Source organism: Anas acuta, chromosome 2 (assembly GCF_963932015.1).
Source record: "Anas acuta chromosome 2, bAnaAcu1.1, whole genome shotgun sequence".
Classification (NCBI taxonomy): domain Eukaryota; kingdom Metazoa; phylum Chordata; class Aves; order Anseriformes; family Anatidae; genus Anas; species Anas acuta.
In genome coordinates this window covers 95,616,040-95,635,838 of record NC_088980.1, presented here as the reverse complement: position 1 = coordinate 95,635,838, position 19,799 = coordinate 95,616,040, and the positions used below count along the sequence as shown (strand labels likewise).

At 37.7% G+C, this 19,799-nt stretch overlaps 1 long non-coding RNA gene across 2 annotated transcripts; it reads right to left on the bottom strand.

Moving 5' to 3' along the window:
* Positions 1-1,682: 1,682 nt before the first annotated feature.
* LOC137850838 (uncharacterized) lies at positions 1,683-15,296 on the bottom strand. Of its 2 annotated transcripts, none has more exons than XR_011092832.1 (4): positions 14,074-15,296; positions 12,585-12,654; positions 10,914-11,055; positions 1,683-4,450 (listed from the first exon to the last, which is right to left on the bottom strand). It is a non-coding gene; the product is annotated as an uncharacterized lncRNA (long non-coding RNA). The 2 variants fall into 2 exon arrangements; XR_011092831.1 differs by having other exon boundaries at positions 10,914-11,052.
* Positions 15,297-19,799: the final 4,503 nt, after the last annotated feature.

Below are 19,799 nucleotides of genomic sequence, written 5' to 3'. Positions count from 1 at the left end.
ATTGCTTTATTAAGTTGTGAATACTAATGAAAAGAACATTTAAAAAAAAAAAAAGATAAATATTTCCCAGCCAAACACATACCTGTGAAGTATTTTTATGTAGTTAGCACAATGGCTGTCAGTACAGATGGTGCAGAATCACATCATTCTTTGGGGAAATTCAGAGATTGTTCTTCATACAGGACAGGAAGCTGGCTGGCTGGCATTCCCCTGACTGCAGCAGCTGGTATAAGGCCAAATATTCATGTAAGTATCTACTGGCAGAGGTCTGTTCTTGTACCAGGCTTCCTCCTTTATTCCAGTGCAAAACACGCAGGCAAAACCCACCTGTGCCATTCCCAGTACCCAAGGCCTCTCATAATTGCTGCTAATATTTGGTGAGAACTTTCTGGATGTTCATATAATACATGTTTGGAAGAACCTGGCATGTTCTGAGGAATGGGATAAAACAGCAAATCACACAATTTCAGCAATACTGTCATACCTCTGGACACACCAGAGGCATCCAAAACTCTTGTGGTAACGAAGTAAAGCAAGTGTCTCCACACATATGATGGAAGAAAGCAGCCAGAGCAATCCATTCTGACACAGCTCCCAACTTAATTGCTGACATAAGAGTCTATACAAAATCAGACTCAAGCTTAGTTTCAAAATATACACCTGCAGTCTGTGAATAGCTTTGTGAATTTATGCTGTCCTGCCCTTTTGTTAAGATTAACATTAAGATTAAAGAGTGAGTTGGAGATTTCCAAATTGAAGAAAAGAAGTATGAAAGCGTTACGCTAAGCTGACACCATGGAGGGGATATGTTACTTTTACAAGTTTATGTGAGAGAGGTTTTGGATATCAAAAGGCCTTAATCACAGGCCTGAGGAGACTGGATCTGCTTGTAATATTAGCGGCTGATACAGCAATGTTTCTTACCATGATCCTCTGGAATCACCTCTGAAGGCATTCAAGACCAGCCACTGACAGACAGGGACCTAATCTTAGAGGTACACCAGTCCAGCATATAATTCTTATTGCCGAGAAGCAGGTCCTTTTGGTGTTTTAGCTAAGTAAGATGGTTTTTTGTAAAACAAAGGAGCAGGTAATAATACCATACGGTTCAGGCTAACATCCAATTTATTGAAAAGGTGTTAAAGTGCAGTTTTTCACAGGAAGGTGAATTTGCCCTTGGCCTGCAATTCATTAGATCCCAGCTCTTGCCTTCAGCCTTTTGCCATGAGGGACTATGAAAACAGCAGACATAATTCCCTAGAGCCACACAACCTGATACGTAGAGCTTATATGACAGTTTCCCCAAGTAAGGCTGAAAAACGTCTTTTAGGCTAAAACTTTCCCTTTCCTTTCAAGACAATTTTTATCTTTAATGCACAGTTTCCCTTTATGGCAAAAAAGCAGGCTACATATAATGGATGATGGTCCATTATTTGTACAATCAGCCAACATCAGCTATTTCAAAAAAAAAAAAAAAAAAAAAAGAAGAAAAAAAAGGGCCAGTGCTATTTTGGGGTGTATCAATAGGGTTATTACAGGAAAACAACCAACATAATTACTCCAGTCTAGACAGCAGTGACTAGGCCTTAATTGGAATAAAGAAGTTGGATTTGAGTACCACAGCTCTAAAAGCTGATTATGAAAAAAAAACACCCCCCAAAAATAAACCAAAGAGCAATCAATTAGAAAATACAACCTATAAAGTTTATTAAAGGACAAAGATATATTCAATTGCTTTCCTCTCCCACCCAAATAATGGCTTTATGCATTATTACTTGTCAATGTAAGAAAGGCAAGACCCAAACAAATAAATGCAATATGTTTATGAGTAGAACCTTAATAAAGAGCAAAAATGTAATATAACAAGCTTCATGTCTGAAAGCTGTACAAGTTGAAACTACTGTCACTTTCTATGGACACCTATTTATTCGTTACAGCTTAAAGAGATCAGTTTTGTTCTGACTAAAGGGCGGACTAGCAGTACAGTTACCAGAAATCCATATGGGATGCCATATTCTTGACAACCCAGCTTTTAATTGCCTCAGAAGTTGGCTCATCATCTTTCATGGGTGAAAACATAATAGAAAAGGAAATACTATTTCTCATCCAATTTTCTCTCATTCAGCATTCCTGTTGCCCTCACTGTTACACTATCAAATTCAATTTATTGAGATAAAACTGATAATAATTACCTTTTCAAACATTTCAGTTCTTTAGGTGTTTGTTTTTTTTTTTTTTTTTTTATCAATTTATATGTATTTTTACATGTTCGACTGAAATTAACATTAATTTGTATCTTGGGTTTAACAGAATCAATATTTAGCAAATTTCCATACCATCTGTTTTCAGAAGAAAAATATTCTTCAGAGTGTGCACTCAAGATAGCAGTGGACATATTGAAGTTAATGAAATCAGAAAGAATATTGAAAGAACAAGATCTTAGGGATATTAGTATTAGTATTGGACAATATCCTTACACAAGATTCACAAAGCAGGTACACAACTGAAAACCTTAGCCTCCTGCAAATTCCTCTGGCAAAGTTTCCACTCCAAGACTTGGAAGTTCAGTCTGTCACAAAAATCTGTGATTTCCTGAAAGGCCAATACGTTTTCCAGAGGAAGTAACTGGATCAGTTTATGTTTAGTTTTGTTTGTTGCAGCTTAAATACAAAATCAGGTATTCAAAAGGTGAATGAACTGCTTGGTATTTTCTCTGCTCTGATGTGAAGTGCTTTTAAGAATTAGACCGGTGATGTATGATTCAGTTGTCAACTCTTTTTTTGAGCTTACCTTTCACAAAAAGCATTACATCATTAACACAGAGAAGAGCAGGCTGTTATGATTTTAAGAGTGTACTGTAAAAACAAACTTTTAAGTAGTTATTTAGTTATTCAAAGCACCACTTCCAACCTCATCATCCTTAAAGAAATTAGAAATTGCAATTTGGCAATCTTCACCTAATATTGAAAAGTAACTTGGAATAGTGGGGAAACTTTTCAAGATCCCTTCAACTGCACAGATAAGATAATGCTGTTATCTTAAGATAATAGTTTTTTTGGAGATATGCTTCAGTAGTTCCAAATATTTAAGACTGATAAAATGAAATGTCTTCCGGAACAATTTGGCAATTGAAGAAAAGTGACTAAAAACATGATTACACAAATTTTAAAACCGTATAATGATTTATGTACAGCATACTTTGCTGTGTTAGGGACTAAGAGCCAAGAACATACTAGTGTTTCTGGAAAATCCGTGTTTGCTTTCTCGGTATAAATGATTACATGTTTTCAAAAGCCAAACTATTTGAACGCTCTGCACTTTTCCCATTTGCAAATATTTCTAATGCAGTTTCATTGTTGCTTTTAGAACTAATCAAGAGAGAGAGAAGCTTGTTCCCCCCTTTCAGAGTTGCAGTAATGAGTGACTATCAAAAACATTGATATTTTCACAATTCGAGATGGTGGCTAGAGAGAAAAGATACGTCTTTTCAAAACTAATCTTTTAATTGTTTTCTCAACTGAAAGAAGAATCATTATTAGCATGTACTTAAAATTCTAGTTCTACCAAGAAGTATTGGTTCAGTTGTAGATAAGCCTTAGAAAAAAGCACTTCTTTAATCTTTCGTCACATAGGAGTGGCTCTGGATAGCACCAGTATTTACTCAGGATGAGTTCCATACTGAAAACAAGGCTTAATCATCAGGACACATTTATCTGCAAAAGTTTGATTCATGTGGCAAACTAATGAAATAAGGAATCCCCTTTAAAACATGGAAAGACTGGTCATCTTCTTCAGAGGGGAGTATTTTCAGGAAGCTCAACACCTGATTATCCAGCCTGCACATGTTATACAAGACAAAATATAGATTTTGTATTACATTTTTAAGCCTCAGTATTAAACCTGCACCATGGTGATGCAGTCCAGATGTAGTTAGAAAAAGACAAAGTTATAGCCAGTTTCTGAAAATCGGGTATTGAGCTACTTTTTCGGGTGAGCAAGGGACAGTACTTCATGTTGAATGGGGACTGTGAGGCAGATTTGTTTAAATGTTGTAAAATTAACACCCCGGCTCCTTAAAAATGAGAGGAACCATGTTTCCAAGTGAAAAGACATATTCTATCAAAATTCAAACAGGAAGAATTAACTCTTTAAAACAGAGGTAAACCAAGAGATTAAGTAAAACAGAAGTGAAACCTTAAAATGATTTGCAAAGGAAGGCCCTCTAGTTATTTTATTTCACTGAAGCACATCCTTCCCGTTAGGCTTCCTGACAATCTGACAAGTCGTTGTCATGAGGCGGATTGAAAACTGGTTGAAGTATTCAGCTCAAAGGTTAATCATCTGTTGATCCACATGAAGCCCAGCTGGATGCAGCGGTGTACCAGTCAGCAGCAGTGTACTCCAGGAGCTGGTACTGGGTCCGGGACTGTTTAGCTTCTTCATAAGTGACCTGGAAAATGAGACAGAGTGCATCCTCACCATATTTTCAGATCATACAAAGCTGGGAGAATGGGTGATAAGTCCCATGGGTGTGCTGTCATACAGAGGGACCTCAGCTGGCTGGAGAACTGCGCCAACAGAAATGGCCAGAGAAACAACAAAGTGAACCGCACAGTCCTGCACCTTGGGAAGGAATAGCCCCATGCACCAATACACACCGTGGACCAACTGACTACAAAGCAACCTTGCAAAAAAGTATGTGGAGGTGCTGGTTGGCAAGTGGAAAATGAACAGCAAGTCACCCTTGCAGAAAAGGCAGCCAACAGCACCCTGCTGCATTAGGAAGAGCACTGCCATGCAGGTTGGTGGTGATTATTCTGCACTGTTGAGCTCTGATGAGACTGCATCTTGAGTGCTATGCAAGACAGACATGGAAATACTAGAGCAAGTCTATCAAAGGCCCATGAAGATGATTAAGGATTTGGAGTGTCTGATATAAGAAGAGTCTGGGAGAGCAGGAATTGTTTTTACCTGGAGAAGAAATGTCTGGGGGGTGAGGGAACACATCTTATGTGTATAAATTCAGGAAATACACTGTAAACTTAAGAAAAAAAAAAAAAGGTCATCAAACACTGGAAGAGGTTGCCCAGACCAACTGTGAAGTTTCAATCCTAGGAAATATTTAAGACCCAACTGGACACAGTCCTGAGCAACCTGCTTTAGCTGACCCTGGTTTCAGCAAGGGGGTTGAACACAACAATCTCAATAGACCCCTCCAACCACAACTGTTCTGTGATTCTGTGAAAGCTGTCACTTCTGGTATCACACCATTGTACCTACCTGATAGCAGACAGGAGAAAATTCTGAAGCAGGTTTTTACATGTATTACCCTGTTCTAGGCTATTTGCCTTGTTTGTTACCCCTACCCTCTTGTATGCCACTTGTTTCTGAAGATTTCCAAATGCTTACAGGTACGTATATTTTGGTTTTCCATGGTTAATATCATACTGTTCACTCCACACTACTGCAGGCCAATGAGAGGACAAAGCAATACAAACATAATGATTAGCAAGAAGGAAATATGTTACTACATGGCAAGAACATGGGGTAACATATCTACTTTATATATACTACATAACATTTATTACTTCTGTAGTTCCATAAAAAAAAATCTCATTATCACTGAGGGCAAGGAAGTACCAAAAATGGAAGATAATACTATGAGATATAACTAAACCTTCAATTTTTGCATTCTCCCAAGCAGAGATGCAATCTTAATTTTGCAGATGAAGCAAGGGAGTTGTGGGGGTTTTCCACAGATCCCTTCCCAGATTTCTTTATAAAGTTTAAAAATATATTGAGAATATAAAGAAATACATTGGTAACAGGAAGAAGGAAAAAAAAAAAAAAGTTGTTTGATCCTTCTCTTCCTTTCTTCCTGGTCTCCAACTGTAGAAGCATTTGATGTCACCGAAAAGACAGTGATCCTATTCTTCCACAAACATCTTCAGTAACTAACAGAAGAGTAGAACAATGGAAAACTTTGATAATCCTCCTCTATCTACAGGATAAATCAATGTTCTCAAAGCTCTCTGGAGCACTGAACCACTTCTTGAATATTATGGACCATCTATGTGGGACAAATCACATGCTGAGGCGTTAGCTCATGACATAAAAAAGTCATGTGAGGTTACACAGCAAGGGAGAAGCACAGCAGCAAAAGAAACCCATGGTAGACCACAACTTCTACCATACCACACTGTTTAGCTCAGAAACATTGTATTTCCACATGGTTGGGCAGATCTGCTTCAGAAGGTTTATTGTGGCCTTCCAAACCACCAAGATATTAAAGATCAAGTACACAACATCTTCAAATAACATAGTTTATCCAAATTAAAAATCTAAATTTATCAAATAAACTTAATTTGTCCCCTTATTTGCATATTACATAAGATGTAACAGGGATTCTCTAATTTGCCTGCACCTGCACTTCTACAAGGACTAAAAATGTGTATCTTTGTCACAAGACCCATCTCCACCATATTTCAAATATCATCTCAATTAAAATAAATGCAAATCTTTATGTACCTTGTGGGTACACCAGGTACAGCCAGACTGGCCAGCTATATATTGCCACATTATTTTCAAAGGGCAAAGGACTGTGCTGTGTAGCATCCTTATGGTGACTTACCAAAGGCTGCACAGGACAGCACTTCATCAACCACTATGTCTTTAGGGAGATTCCTCTGGCAGAAATGACAAATGAGCATGAGTCCCTGTGGCTTTAAGTTTGAAGGCAAATCTTCCTTTCTGCCATGTCCTTTATCATACTGAAGCAAAATATGTTTTTTAAAAATATGAATGTTCTCTACCTGTATTACAAAATCATGTACATTGTCTGTAGTCCTAGAAGAACTCAAAATCCTATGGAGTAGACATGCAAAAGACCTTATATTTTAGTTATCCCTTGTGCCTTACAGTAAATCAGCATAATCTGCCTTTTATTAGGTTATTGGATGCTGTGGCAAGGAAAAAAATTTGGCTTTTAAGCACTCTGAAGTGAGTACTTTGAAGCCTCAGTAAGTGATAATCAAGAAAAATGGCACTAACATCTCATGATAAATCTTCTCTATATATTTAACTAGGATTACTTGTGAAGCCTCAGAAATTAAAATGATTATATATAGCCTTACTTAAGACTTGAGTTGAGTTTAATAAAGCATATGATATTGGTTTTCAAAATCTTCTCTTTTTGAATGAAGGCGGCTATAGCAATGCCAGTCAAATGAGCTCTTCTGTGAATGGATGGTTCCCTTCACCCCATAAGCCTACTTGACACCACCATTTGTCATCAGACCACCTCCACATGGCAACACAGCACATGCACTGTGGATAGTCCAAACTTAGACTTGGCCCACTACTGCCTAGTAGAATATCTGTTGTTTGCTTTCTGCCTGCCCTTTCTACAGCAGTATGCTAATTTGAGTCTCTCTCTTGCATGCAACCCCTAATTTTTCATGTGACTTGGAAGAATATAAGGTAACCTAGAACTCTTAAAGGTAGTAGATTTGGTTGAATTTGGCCAGCAAATTCAGATTATATTAGTGTAGAACTGACAGATGAACACAGAGACAGTGCCATAGCACAAGTCTCTTCCAAAAGTCTTGAAGTCGAGTTAAAAAATAATTTCTCCTAAGCAATTTATTCAACTAGAATTAGAACCTGAGGTTTCAGTGTTATAAAATGAAATTATAATTTTTCTCAAGGGAGGATTGAAAAATTTCTTGATGGCCACTAAAAATATAAATAAAAATTCAAAAGCTCATGAAATCTCAGTTCTCTTGACAGATATAAGAGCTTTGCTGTCAACTTCAGAGTCTTTTTTCTTGTAAAGTCTAATATTTCACAAGAACAGGATCATTTCTCTATCACATTTCTCCATCTTTGAGTAAAAGAACCATTTTCCTGAGTATCATTACTAGACTATGGAATCCAGGTGCCCTTGTCTAAACATTTCCAAAGTGGAGGCCAATAATTGCGAGGTGCTTTAACATTTCTTGAAATGTAAAAAAGGAAGGAAATGGACATAGAGAGGCAATGAGACTGTAATTCTAAGTAATAGATAATTTAGTCATTTGATGTTTGTGGAACCTTAAGTTTGCTGCAGGCAATGAAGATACTTTAACCTCTTTTCCACCTATATCATCTTTCCTATGTAATCAAGTTGCTCAGGGCCATCCAAAGGTCTGCATCCAAAGGTCAATGAGCTGACCTGGGAGCAGATTGGGAACTGCAATGTTCTAGCAGCTGAAGCAATTGGTTTGCAGTCATACATCTCTGCAAGCATCTCCCAGGTTTTGTTATACCACAAGGGAGAGATTTTTTCACTTCTGTCTGTCAAGCTTTGTGGTCATAGACAAGTATTATCTGAATAGCAGCAGTTTCATGTCTATGCAAAGTTGTTCTTGAAAATTACATATGCACAAAGTACATATATACATGTAAAAGGCAGCTAAATTTGGTGCCTAGTGCTTGCAGTTGTTGTGTGCCTACTTGAGTGCCTCATGCTTGTTTTTGTTTGTTTGTTTGTTTTTAAATCTGTCATTTAATACTGACATGTTTCTTTTCCGTTTTTTTTTTTAGGGTTGGCCCCAGGGCCAACAGTTATGATAATTAAAATATCTATCAAAACAACCGATCTAAAAAAGCACACCTATAACCTACCAGACAATTGATCCTTTCATTGAAATATGTCAAGAGGAAAAGCTTTTTAAGAAATATTTAGAGTAGCTGGTAAAAATAACACTGAAAGTTTACCACAGTGGAACTAACCCAATGCAGACATTCCCTTGGGGAATATGTATCTTTTAGGTATTTATCTTCATTTCACTTACTGTGTCATGATTTTCTTGTTTGTAAACTGTGAAATAAATCAATTTCTGTCTTTAAGATAAATCACAATTCCAACTATTTACATTCAAAATGTGATAATTTAACTATTTTTTTGGTACCCAAACCAATTACAAATATCTTTAATATCTACTGGAAACTTCTACTTCAGGTATTTCACTATAAAATTCTGATAAAGAAAGGAAGTGTTTCAGTTAAACCTTCATCAGAAAACAGTGCTTGCTCACAGGTTTTGATGCAGAATTAGAACAGGGCAGCAACTATTAAATTCCATAACCCAAGATCCCAGCTCCCTTGGGATTCTCAAATACATTCAAAAACTTCCTGGTGCCAGCCACAAAATTCACTCTGAACAGAACCTGAACACATCTCAGTACTGGGCACTTTTGGGGACTTGACAAGTGGCCAACATTTACCTCTTCTCTGAATAACTCTCAGCTCAGAAAGAGCAGTGAGAGCACATGCAAGTAATTGTAGACAGGAGAATGCTTTTGCAGATAGACTTGTAGTAAGAAAGATAAAGAAAGATAGCCTGGCAGCAGGAAATGTAGCCACTGCAATATCGCCAGCCTATTGACTTCAGCAGACTGGAGGAGAGCTAAAAGAGCTAAAAGAAAAGACATTTACATAATGTAAGGATTTCTCCACCAGGACAGGATAAAAGTGGACATCTTAATGTGCAAGTATTTTCTGAATATTCATCGACTTGAATTTGAATGATAGAAAAGTGTTAAACAAGGTATTAATAAAAGAACAAATACACTTAACTGAAAAATCAGACTTCTTGAACATACAGATACTGTTTGAAACGTTCGAGTGCCAGAATAGCTGAATATTTTATTCACCCTGAGACTCATGAAGCATGAAGAAGGAACCAAAACAACCCCAGAAAATTTGAAAAGGAAATGGAGAAACAAGGAAGGATATCCACCACTCAGTAGAAGACTATCCAAAAGTTGTCGTGCAGGCTAGTCCCATTTAAGAGCTCAAAATGGTCATTAAAAGGAGGTCCTACATAAGTGACAGCCCCCTTGTTTACACTGCCCTGCAATTTCTTTGACCCATACATCATCTCCTACACAAATTCCACTATGGATAATTCTCACCCTTGACAAGCTACTGTCCTTTAAAAGACTCTGAAGAAAGCAAAGATCCCCAAAGACAGCTATCATTTTCTGTTCTGCAGTATAATTTACTGCAGATGAAGAAAGGGACAAAAATCAGGAAGGCATGTAAAAAGATCAAATGAAGGTATAATGATTTTGCACCTCCTATAATATTATAACACAATGAATGTGCTTATGTCACATGGAAATTACAGTATCCTAAACTCAAGCATTTGAATAAATGTTTAAATAGGAAACTCCTACTAAATGTTATTCTCCTTCAGCAAAGCATATATCTGTCTGTCCAGCATATAACTGTGTGAAATTCAGCAGTATTTAAATAACGTCCAGTGGGTGTTGCTGAAAGTATTTTGGCTTTGATAAAGGCTGAGCAAAACTCATGAATCTGACAATGCACTGAACAGCAAATTGCAGTTTTGAGAGTCTGTCTCTGGAAACAATTGTTATTTTCTCCACCTTTATTGAGCTAACTTATTGAGCTAAGGAAAAGGCAAGGCTCAAAGTGGCTCAAAGTATGTGTCAAAGTGCTTACTCATGACAAAAAATGACAGACATGAACCAACATCCTTAGAATTATATATTTTTTTAAGAATTCATTATAATTAATATATTAAGTGACTCTGAGACAAATAGTGAAATTTGTTTGTCCATCTTTCCTGCACAGAATGAATGCTTATAGAGTAAGTACAATAGATTTTAACTTGTTCTTCATTCCTCTTTAGGACCCATTGCTAAGAAAGTAGAGTGTGTGGTTTTTGAGTGTCACAGGAAAGTAACCTCCTTCATCTTGCAAGCCAGAATATCAATATGCTGGCAGCTGACACAAATCTGTATCTGTTAAAAAGGATATTGCAGGTTTTCCCCTTTTTCCTAGCTTATGTGGCTGATGGGAGGCTGAGAATGACATCACAAAAAACAGTGAGAGCAACATTTTACCTGCATATGTTAACTGCTTTGATTTAGCAGGAGAAAATGCAATGTTTGCTATGACAAAATGTCATCCATCCTTCTCATCTGGACATCCTTGGGGAGACTCAGGAGCAAGGAAAAGAGCAACAATTCTCCATGCTGCTTTCTGCTGAGTAAAATGGAGATGTTAGGGCAATCAGTAATCATTGTACAAAATATTGAATAATGTGATGGTATTCTTCCCTTTAAGTGCAACAGAAAGGCCCATTCATCCTGATAACTTTTTAATAACAGCTATTTGTAATTGGTTTTAAATATACTTGTCCAGTACTTCAAGGGGCCTTCCAGTACCTAAAGGGGGCCTACAAGAAAGATGGGGAAAGACTTTTTTTGGGTGAGTGTAGTGGTAGGACAAGAGGTAGTGGTTTAAAACTTAAAATTTAAATAGTAATAATAATAATAAATATTTAGATTATATATAGTGAATGAATTATCTCTGAGAATACTTAGAGGGTGATGAGGCTCTGGCACAGGCTGCCCAGAGCAGCTGTGGATGCCCCATCCCTGGAGGTGCTCAAGGCCAGGCTGGATGGGGCTTTGGGCAGCCTGGTCTGGTGGGAGAAGTCCCTGCAGGTGGAAGGAGATTGGAACAGGATGATTTTTAGGGTCCTTTCCAACCTAAAACATTCTGCAACTCTGTGATTCTATGTTTATAGTATACATTAACTTAACCTAAACAATAATTCATGGACAGAGTTTAGTTTTGTGGTTAGAACTCTCCTGTTAAAAGTGAACTCTTCTTGTCTCTGAAGACAAGTACTATCTCAGTACTTTTAGCATCTGATACACTATCTCAGGCAAATTATTTTTTCAGATTTTCAGGCAGGTTCTTCTTTGTTAAAGCTCTGTTTTTATTTGGCGAAATGCCACTCTGCTTCTGAGTTTTAATGATGTGAAAAGAACACAACCCATGCAATATCTCCTCAGGTTGTTTTAGAATTCAATGGGCGGCAGAAAATAACTTAACCACTCTTATTTATTAGTGGATCAGGGACTCTCCCATGTGAAATGAAGTTTGAATTATATTTATCCATGGGAAAATGGCACTTCATTGTATTGTATGTGCCTATCCACTATTCTTAATCATTAGGAGATGGAAGAAATTACTAGCACCTAAATTCAGCTTCAACATGTTTGGTTGGAGATCTTTTGAAAATCTGAAATAATAATAATAACAACAACAATAATATATACTAATGACACTAAAACCATCGCCTAGTTACTTCTAGTAACTTCTAGTTGACGTGGTAAATCTTTTCAGCAAATAACCTGTTATGCTACCTATACCATTCAATTATAAAAATGGATAATGTTACCTGGTTCTTAAAATTGGTAATGCCATATAAACTGAAATGATATAAAGATTTGAGATTTAAAAGTCAGTCTAAGCAGACTAAAGCCCCTGGACTAATTATTTTTCCTTACCAAATACCTTTTCCTGATTCCATTCCAGACTTTGCTAACTCTTACATGCCAGTTACATTACCTCTTATAGACCTTCTGCCAAGATCAATAATAATGATCAGACAAATTATTTTACTTCATAAATTGATTCCTGGACTGTATCCTCAGTCAGGTAGAATTGACTATTCATTTCATAAGTACTACATTGTTTGCTTATAAACCTATTTGACTCACCTGTTCTTCCAGGATGTCTCTATTTTGGAACAGTCTCTCTTTTCTTCATTTATTAAGATAAAGGCCAAGACTGATTAAAAAAAAAAAAAAATCCTGGTTATGTACATTTCAAGGTGGCCTTTTTCTCTGTCTTTGCATTCACTGTTTGCATACACAGCATATCAGTGGCCTCAAGTAGAGAAACAAACATCAATTAATCAATTTCTTTTATTCCACAGTTGGCTGAATTCATTCAAGAATGCTGTAAAGCATCTCAGTTATGTACATTAATATACTAATATGAAGCAGAATCAAGCTGAAATGCAAAGCTTAAAGCATAAAGTCTTACCTAGCCACCCTCTCAGCCTCTTTGTTAGGAAATACTGGGCCTACTATTCCCCCTTTATCTGTTTTGTATTGATTTCCAGCTAAAACCAAATACTATAGAAAGGTTATAGTTGCTATGGTCCTTTCAGAGACGACTAGCCTTTTAGCTTGTAATTCCACTCCAATTTTCCTAAACTTGTAACTGTTCTCATACGTAATCAAGTCAGTGTCAAACACCTTCCTGAAGCATTCAGTAAAATAAATGCTGAATATTGTTTTGCCATTAGTGCAAGTACATCACTGGTTATTTGGATTAAGGCTTGATGTAGCGAGTGCCAAAAACAAAATGAATACTAAGTATCCCAAGTGCATTCATAATAAAATTAAAATCATTTTGTGGCTACCATCATTTGGTTACAGGATCAAAGCAAAAATAATACTAGATGCCAAAAAATCAAGCTCTTTTGTTGCAGCAGAACCATGAGCAATGAAAAATTAAATAAATGCATTAGTGGAAGTATTTAGTAAGGCCAAAATCTATTTGCTAAGAACAATTTACAGAAATCAAACTCTTGTTAATGAAAAGTTCACAAAATAGAGAAAGGATCTTTTTGGTTTGTTTGTTTTTACAAACCTCATTGGATACAAAGTTCCCCCAGTTTCCCTGGCATCCATCTGTGGCTATAATCTGGAAGCAATAATCTTTATCAGAGGCTTCCTTTAATTATCTCATTCTACATAATAACACAAAACACTCATGGCAGTCTGCAGCAGTTATGGGTTTTGTTTCTTTGTCAGACTTCTCAGTGACAGACTAGTCTTCAACATCTGATTTCTAAACGCTTTCAAATCACCTCTTAATTTTTGTCACTCTGTCTGGAACCTCTGTTATCTTTCAACAGTAGAGAAAAGCTTATTGTCTTGAAGCAAAGCCTCAGGTTCTTGTCTACATTTGATAAAACTATTTATATAAGACTATTATACTATAATGCACGGCGAGATGCAGGAAATCCCTACCACTTCAGAAAAGTATTCTGTTATCAGACCTTAACTGTGCTCTATTTATGAATTTGTAAGTTCCGCCATTATGGTGTCTGCTATTTTTGCAAAAGCACTGAAAAGAAATCCAGCTACACAATTTAGATAAACAAGCACCTTGGTCCCTACATGGGCTGGCACTCACCTGCTGCCTGCTTTTGCCCTTGCCCATTCCTCCTGCAGCATGGCTCTTTCCAGCAGCTGGGATGCAGTTCCACGGGGAAGGAAGGCAAGAGGGCACAAAGCACTTACAGGCTCTGGTTTGAGGGCAAAAGGGAGCAGCACTGTAAAATTGATGTGTAACCACATGCAAAGTCATGCACAGGCTGAGCATATGATTGCCACAGAATGGCTGAATTCAGAATGAGAAACAAAAGGTCCAGCGGGGTGAAAGAGAATAGCAAAATGTATCTCATACTGTAGAATTGTTCTTCTTGCAATAAACGTTCCTCTTGAGAAGAAAATGAAATTTTGTGTTTTTTTGTTGTTGTTGTTTTGTTTGTTTGGTTTTGTTTTTGTTTTTTTTTTTAAGTGTCCATGATTTTTGAGCAGATTGAGAGCATAGCATCACTAAGAAAGGGAGAATACACAGAAAGCAGTTACATGCTGCCAGCCAACATGAGAGCTAAACACATTCATTGTATTGATTTGCACTTTGTGTATGGCATAATCTGGCCCGACCTCAAGTCACCCTTACAGGCTCATTACCAACAGAGACCAGCACTGTTTTTGTAGACAACCTCAGGATGAAGCCTAAAATCAACACAGATAAAATTACTATGACTTTATATAGAACATATCTCAAAAAATAAAAAATTACACATGAGAACAATGAGAAGAAGACCAACTTCTCTCTTCTATCAAAGTGACAAATTTCACTTCTTTTTTTCCTTCCTTCCTTTTTTCCCCTGAACCAAGGTCTGAAGAACAATTTTTAAGATCTAGTAGTCAGAGCTTGGGAAGTCCAGAATTAAGACTATCCAAACAAGCATAATCCCAGTTATCCACAAGGAAAACCATTTGATTTAAATGATGTGCCTGCTTCATTTTCCATGAGGTTTTGTACATTACTGAAGCTGTCAGGGGAACTTCAAGGTGGGAGCAGATGTATGGTGTAGGAACCAGAAAGTCAGCCAGGTGAATGCACTTCCATTGCTGCTGCAGATGTCACAGGTGACCGAAATCCCCAGGTTTCCCTCCCAGCTCCAAAGAGAGATGTTTTGCACTCCTCACTTTCAGCACATCTTCCTTCAGGTGTTAGCTTTCAAGGGTGTGATCTGAACAGTCAGTTCTGCAGCAAGGTCACAGACGAATGTGCACTCCCAGCCCTGCTCATGGCCAGCTCTGTGAATGGGGGCAGTGAGACAAAATCCTATCGGAAAAAAAAAAGTATAATAAAAAATTAAAGATAAATCAGACAAGTGAGGGAGGTCTCAAAGTTAATATTGTCCGGGTAACCGTAACCTTGTTTTTCTTTTGAGATCTTTACTTTACCACACTAATATTATCATAGCAGATTAGCTGTGTTATCAGGTAGAGAATTTATAACTAAATATATAGAAGTTTAGAGAAAAAAAAATGGAAACAGTTCTACTGTGGATTAAAGGAAAGCAGACTGCCCCTGCATCCACTCGCAGAACAAATCTGACCTCCTTCCCATACAAACATAACAGGGGAAATAATTATGGAAATGAAGAGAAACGAACCATGAAAGGGTTACAGAATACAAAATGCTCGCGCTACATGTGGCATACGGAAGGTGGCTAGAAATCGAGTGCTTGCTGTTTTTTCAAGCACAAGAAGTGGAGTTCATTGATGAAAGCCAATAGGAGACACATTTGAAGAAAGAAAAGGAGATGGTCCTTCACATAACAGGTGGAATTTGTTCAAAAGTAAACACTATCAGTACCTAAATAACTACCAGTAAAAAAAAAAATAATAATAATAATGTAGACATATTGGATTAAGTTCAGAGAAAACCTACAAAAATAATTAGGGGAAACTAAACTAACAGAGAAGAAAGAAAGAGAAATACATATATAATGCTGGCCAAATGACAGCTAAGCTATGATTACATCTACAACAAATATTTAAAATGTGTAAACTCTACATTGGCTCATTAGCAGTATCATTTAGAAAGATACAAGAGTGGATTGCACAAATATCAAGGAAAAAACATTAAGTTCTGAACACTGAAGTTCAGTAGTAGGGAAAACTTTCATTGGTCTGTGAAATTTAATTAATTGGCATAATAATAGAATAAGCACTAGAATCTACATTAACTTGTAACTGCAGTAGGCAAAATTAGAGAATATTATAACAGGAGGTTTCCAAAGGATTTTCTAATCAGCAATCTGGGGGGAAAAAAAGACTTTCTAACCAAGTTGTTTTTTTTTTTTCAGGAAATCATAATTTTATTTAAAATTGCCATTCTATTGTAGACATTTCAAAGTGCATTGTTTTAAGATTTTTTATTTTTATTTTTTATTTTTTGGTGAAGTGTACTAAGGGATGTATATATAAGGAATATAGAAAAGTATATATAGAAAATTAATAACTAAGTCCTCCCAAAAAGTTATCTAAAAAAAAAATAAAAATAGCACCCAGGGTAATTTCCTGAATCTGAAGAGTATACAAATGCAAAGAACTCAGAAGAACACCACAAGTATTGCTATCCAGTGTCACTACAGGTTTTGGCAATCTATTGAACTAGAAGGGATGCCCAAGCATTATCTGAGAAGAAAAATGACTTAATAGACTGCAATCAAGACAAAGAATGAATGAGAAATCCCCAGCCAAGAAATCCAGCAGTTTCTTTCCCTTACAGCAGATAGGAACAGCAGGATCCTATAAGACAGATCCGAGCCAGAAGTTCGGATCTGTCACTGCATAACAGCACAAGCTGGACTTAGCACAGCTAGAGCAGCAGCAAAGAGAAACAAACTGGAGCAGAACATGGGTAAAAGTGGAAGCACTCACTGTAATCCACGAGCTAAACGCAGACAAACTAAGTAGAGAATTATGTGACTTCTGATTTTTAAATCTGAGGAATTTCCACAGGAAAACATATCTTAAGTGTATCAAGATTCTTTCCCCAGTCATATATCACAAGAATCTTTAGTTATATATTTCATAAACATGACAAAGGGCCCTTGCAGACCATATAGTCATTTAATTAATATGTGAAGTACCAGCTTTTTCCAGTTCAAGAACCAAAATTGTGTGATGAGTTCCTAATGGCCATAGTTCATCCACAGGTCTGGGTTTATACCAGTTTCATCTGCATAGACTGTCTAATGTGTTTAGCCTCTATGAAGAATTTGTTAACAGTAAATCAACGTTGTCATTATTTAATAATCTGACTGTGTTCTATCCTGCTGAGTGGAAATAGTCAATTCTGACTTTCAAACATCTTAATTTCAGGTCATTTTATTGGATGGGCAGCATTAGATAAAAAGCATCCAAATTAGAGCAAACATAAAAGTCTAACATGATTTCATTTGGCAAGAGAAATACACACTGACATTTCTTTTGTCATGCAAACACACGCTGCAAACGCAGGGTGAGAGGGAGTTGTATAGTACCGTATTTGTCACACACGCATTAAAAGCCTCAGAGGCAGAGCCACACCGTGAATAACTGGGCTCCTGCAAGGTGGGTGAGGGCTTCCCTGAGGAGGCACCCCAGTGGTGCAGGGGTGAAAGGGGTGCCAGGGATCAATAAGTGCTGCAGGACAGAAGACAAGAGCTGGGCTGAGGCATGCCCCTTCTCATACATACAACACCCTCTATCACGGCCAGCTGGCTGGGCCCAGACCTCAGTGAATGACACGTCTGAAATACCAAGTCACAGAATCACAGAATCACAGAATTTCCTTAAACTGCTGTAATTTGTTCTGTTAGCACAATAAGGAAAGTGTTACATACAACTACTCTTCACTGCCTCACAAGCAGAAGGAGAGGCTGAGAAAATGCAGATAGATCTTCTCTAGGTATCTATGGTGAGCAGAAGGACACTCAACAGACTACAGCTTCAAGGTAGATCTTGCTAGAGATTTTCTTCACAGTGGGCTGCCAAGAAGGACCAAAAGGCTCTTACATTAAAAAATAAATAAATAAAATAAAATAAATCAAGTTGATTAGACTCAAACTTCTTCAAGCCTGGAGCATGAGCAGGTGCATCAGGACCTCCACCTCCCTCCACAGTCAGTGGAGTTTCTTGACCAGCTTCTGCCAAGGAACGTGGAGGCACATTGTGAAAAGGAAATATTTCCACGGGCAGCCATGCAGACACCTCCTGTACTGATGAAATGCTAGCCCAGTTCCTGGAGTACTGCTGTCCTTGGCCAGCTAGCATTACATCAACCAGTGCCCAATGCAGTTTGTTGGCATGCAGAATCAGAGGGTGCACCCACGCACTGCTGGCTAAACTGTGCTGTCTTAACCAAAACTCAGTGACAAATCCTAAAACTACTTGTGGGAGAAAGAATAGTGCATGCTACTTACTGACTATCCGTAAGGCCATCATGAGATTTCAACAGAGACTGAGTTTTCCCTCTGTAAACTCTACTTTAAAAGTCTCTTCACTCAATAACATGACAGAGTAAGTTAATAAAGCAGCCCATGCAATCGTTCCAAGTAAAGTTTGAATGGACATCCTGTTGGAATGAAGGAAGTGAGATTTTGGAGACCAGAATTGGGTCTACTGGGCCTTAGCGGGCTGATAATGCTTCAGTACCTGGGGACATCCCCAGGCACATTGAAGGCTGCAGCCTCACTGCCCGATGCGCAGTGTTAGGAAGGGATTTACAACACCATGGGCCAGCAGGCACAGAATAGGGAAGAGTGAAACAGAACGCTAAATTAACTTCAGCATTTGACTTAATACTGGATTTCTTCCTTCCCTCAGAAAAGCAGAATTCCCTACTCTTTAATCCCTTGCAACATCGTCTTGCAGAATCGCACATTCCTCATTCTTCCTCACAGAGCTCAAGCTAACATGGGTTCATTTCACAGACAGGCAAAAGCCAATGCTGAGATCCCATCCTGCTGGCAGGCAGAAAAAAGGGCACATGGCTGTACTATAACTATGACCGCTAACTACCCAGTTTTCTCAGAAAACACACATTACATTATTTACTTTGTGTAGTACATGTTACATTTCTATAATGCATTGTTTGTTTGCTTATATTTTAGGACCTGTCTTCTGATCCTTCATAAAAATATTTTGCAATAATCTGGTATAGATTTGGGGTCAAACATTTGCATTCCACCAGGCAAGCCCAGCTGCGGCTTCTGGAAAAGCAGAATATATTGTGTGAAAAATAGGAAGGTGACACTTTTTCCACTAAAACATTGAAAAATAAAAAAAATGACCCTACCTTTGGAATCAACAATTACCCTGGAAATCAAAAAGACTGCAAATGTTAAGCACCAATAAAAATTTAATTGTTTTGTATATATGTCAAAGCTTATGTCAAGCACGTGCTATTATGTCTAGGCCTTAGCGTCCCACTTGCTTGAATTATGACACGGTCAGACGCAAAGCTTTTTAAAAAGATGTGTAAAGGTAAATATAAAATTAAGTACACGTTTGTAGTCCTTTAAGTCCCATAAGACATGAAAATGTGACCAGGTATGAAATGACGAAGTGACATATCCCTAAAAAATCAGAGAACTGGAAACGATGGCTCAACAAAAGGCAAAACATCCCATACCTCAGCTGGGGTGCCTACAGACTGCTGTAGGAGAAGAGAGTGGGGAGGATGTGCTTCGGTCTCCCACCACTTCCCAGTCATGTACATCTTGGACGCTGGGGTGGAGGTGAGGAGGGACTGCCTGTTCTCTCCCATCACCTACTGCCCTTAGGCTT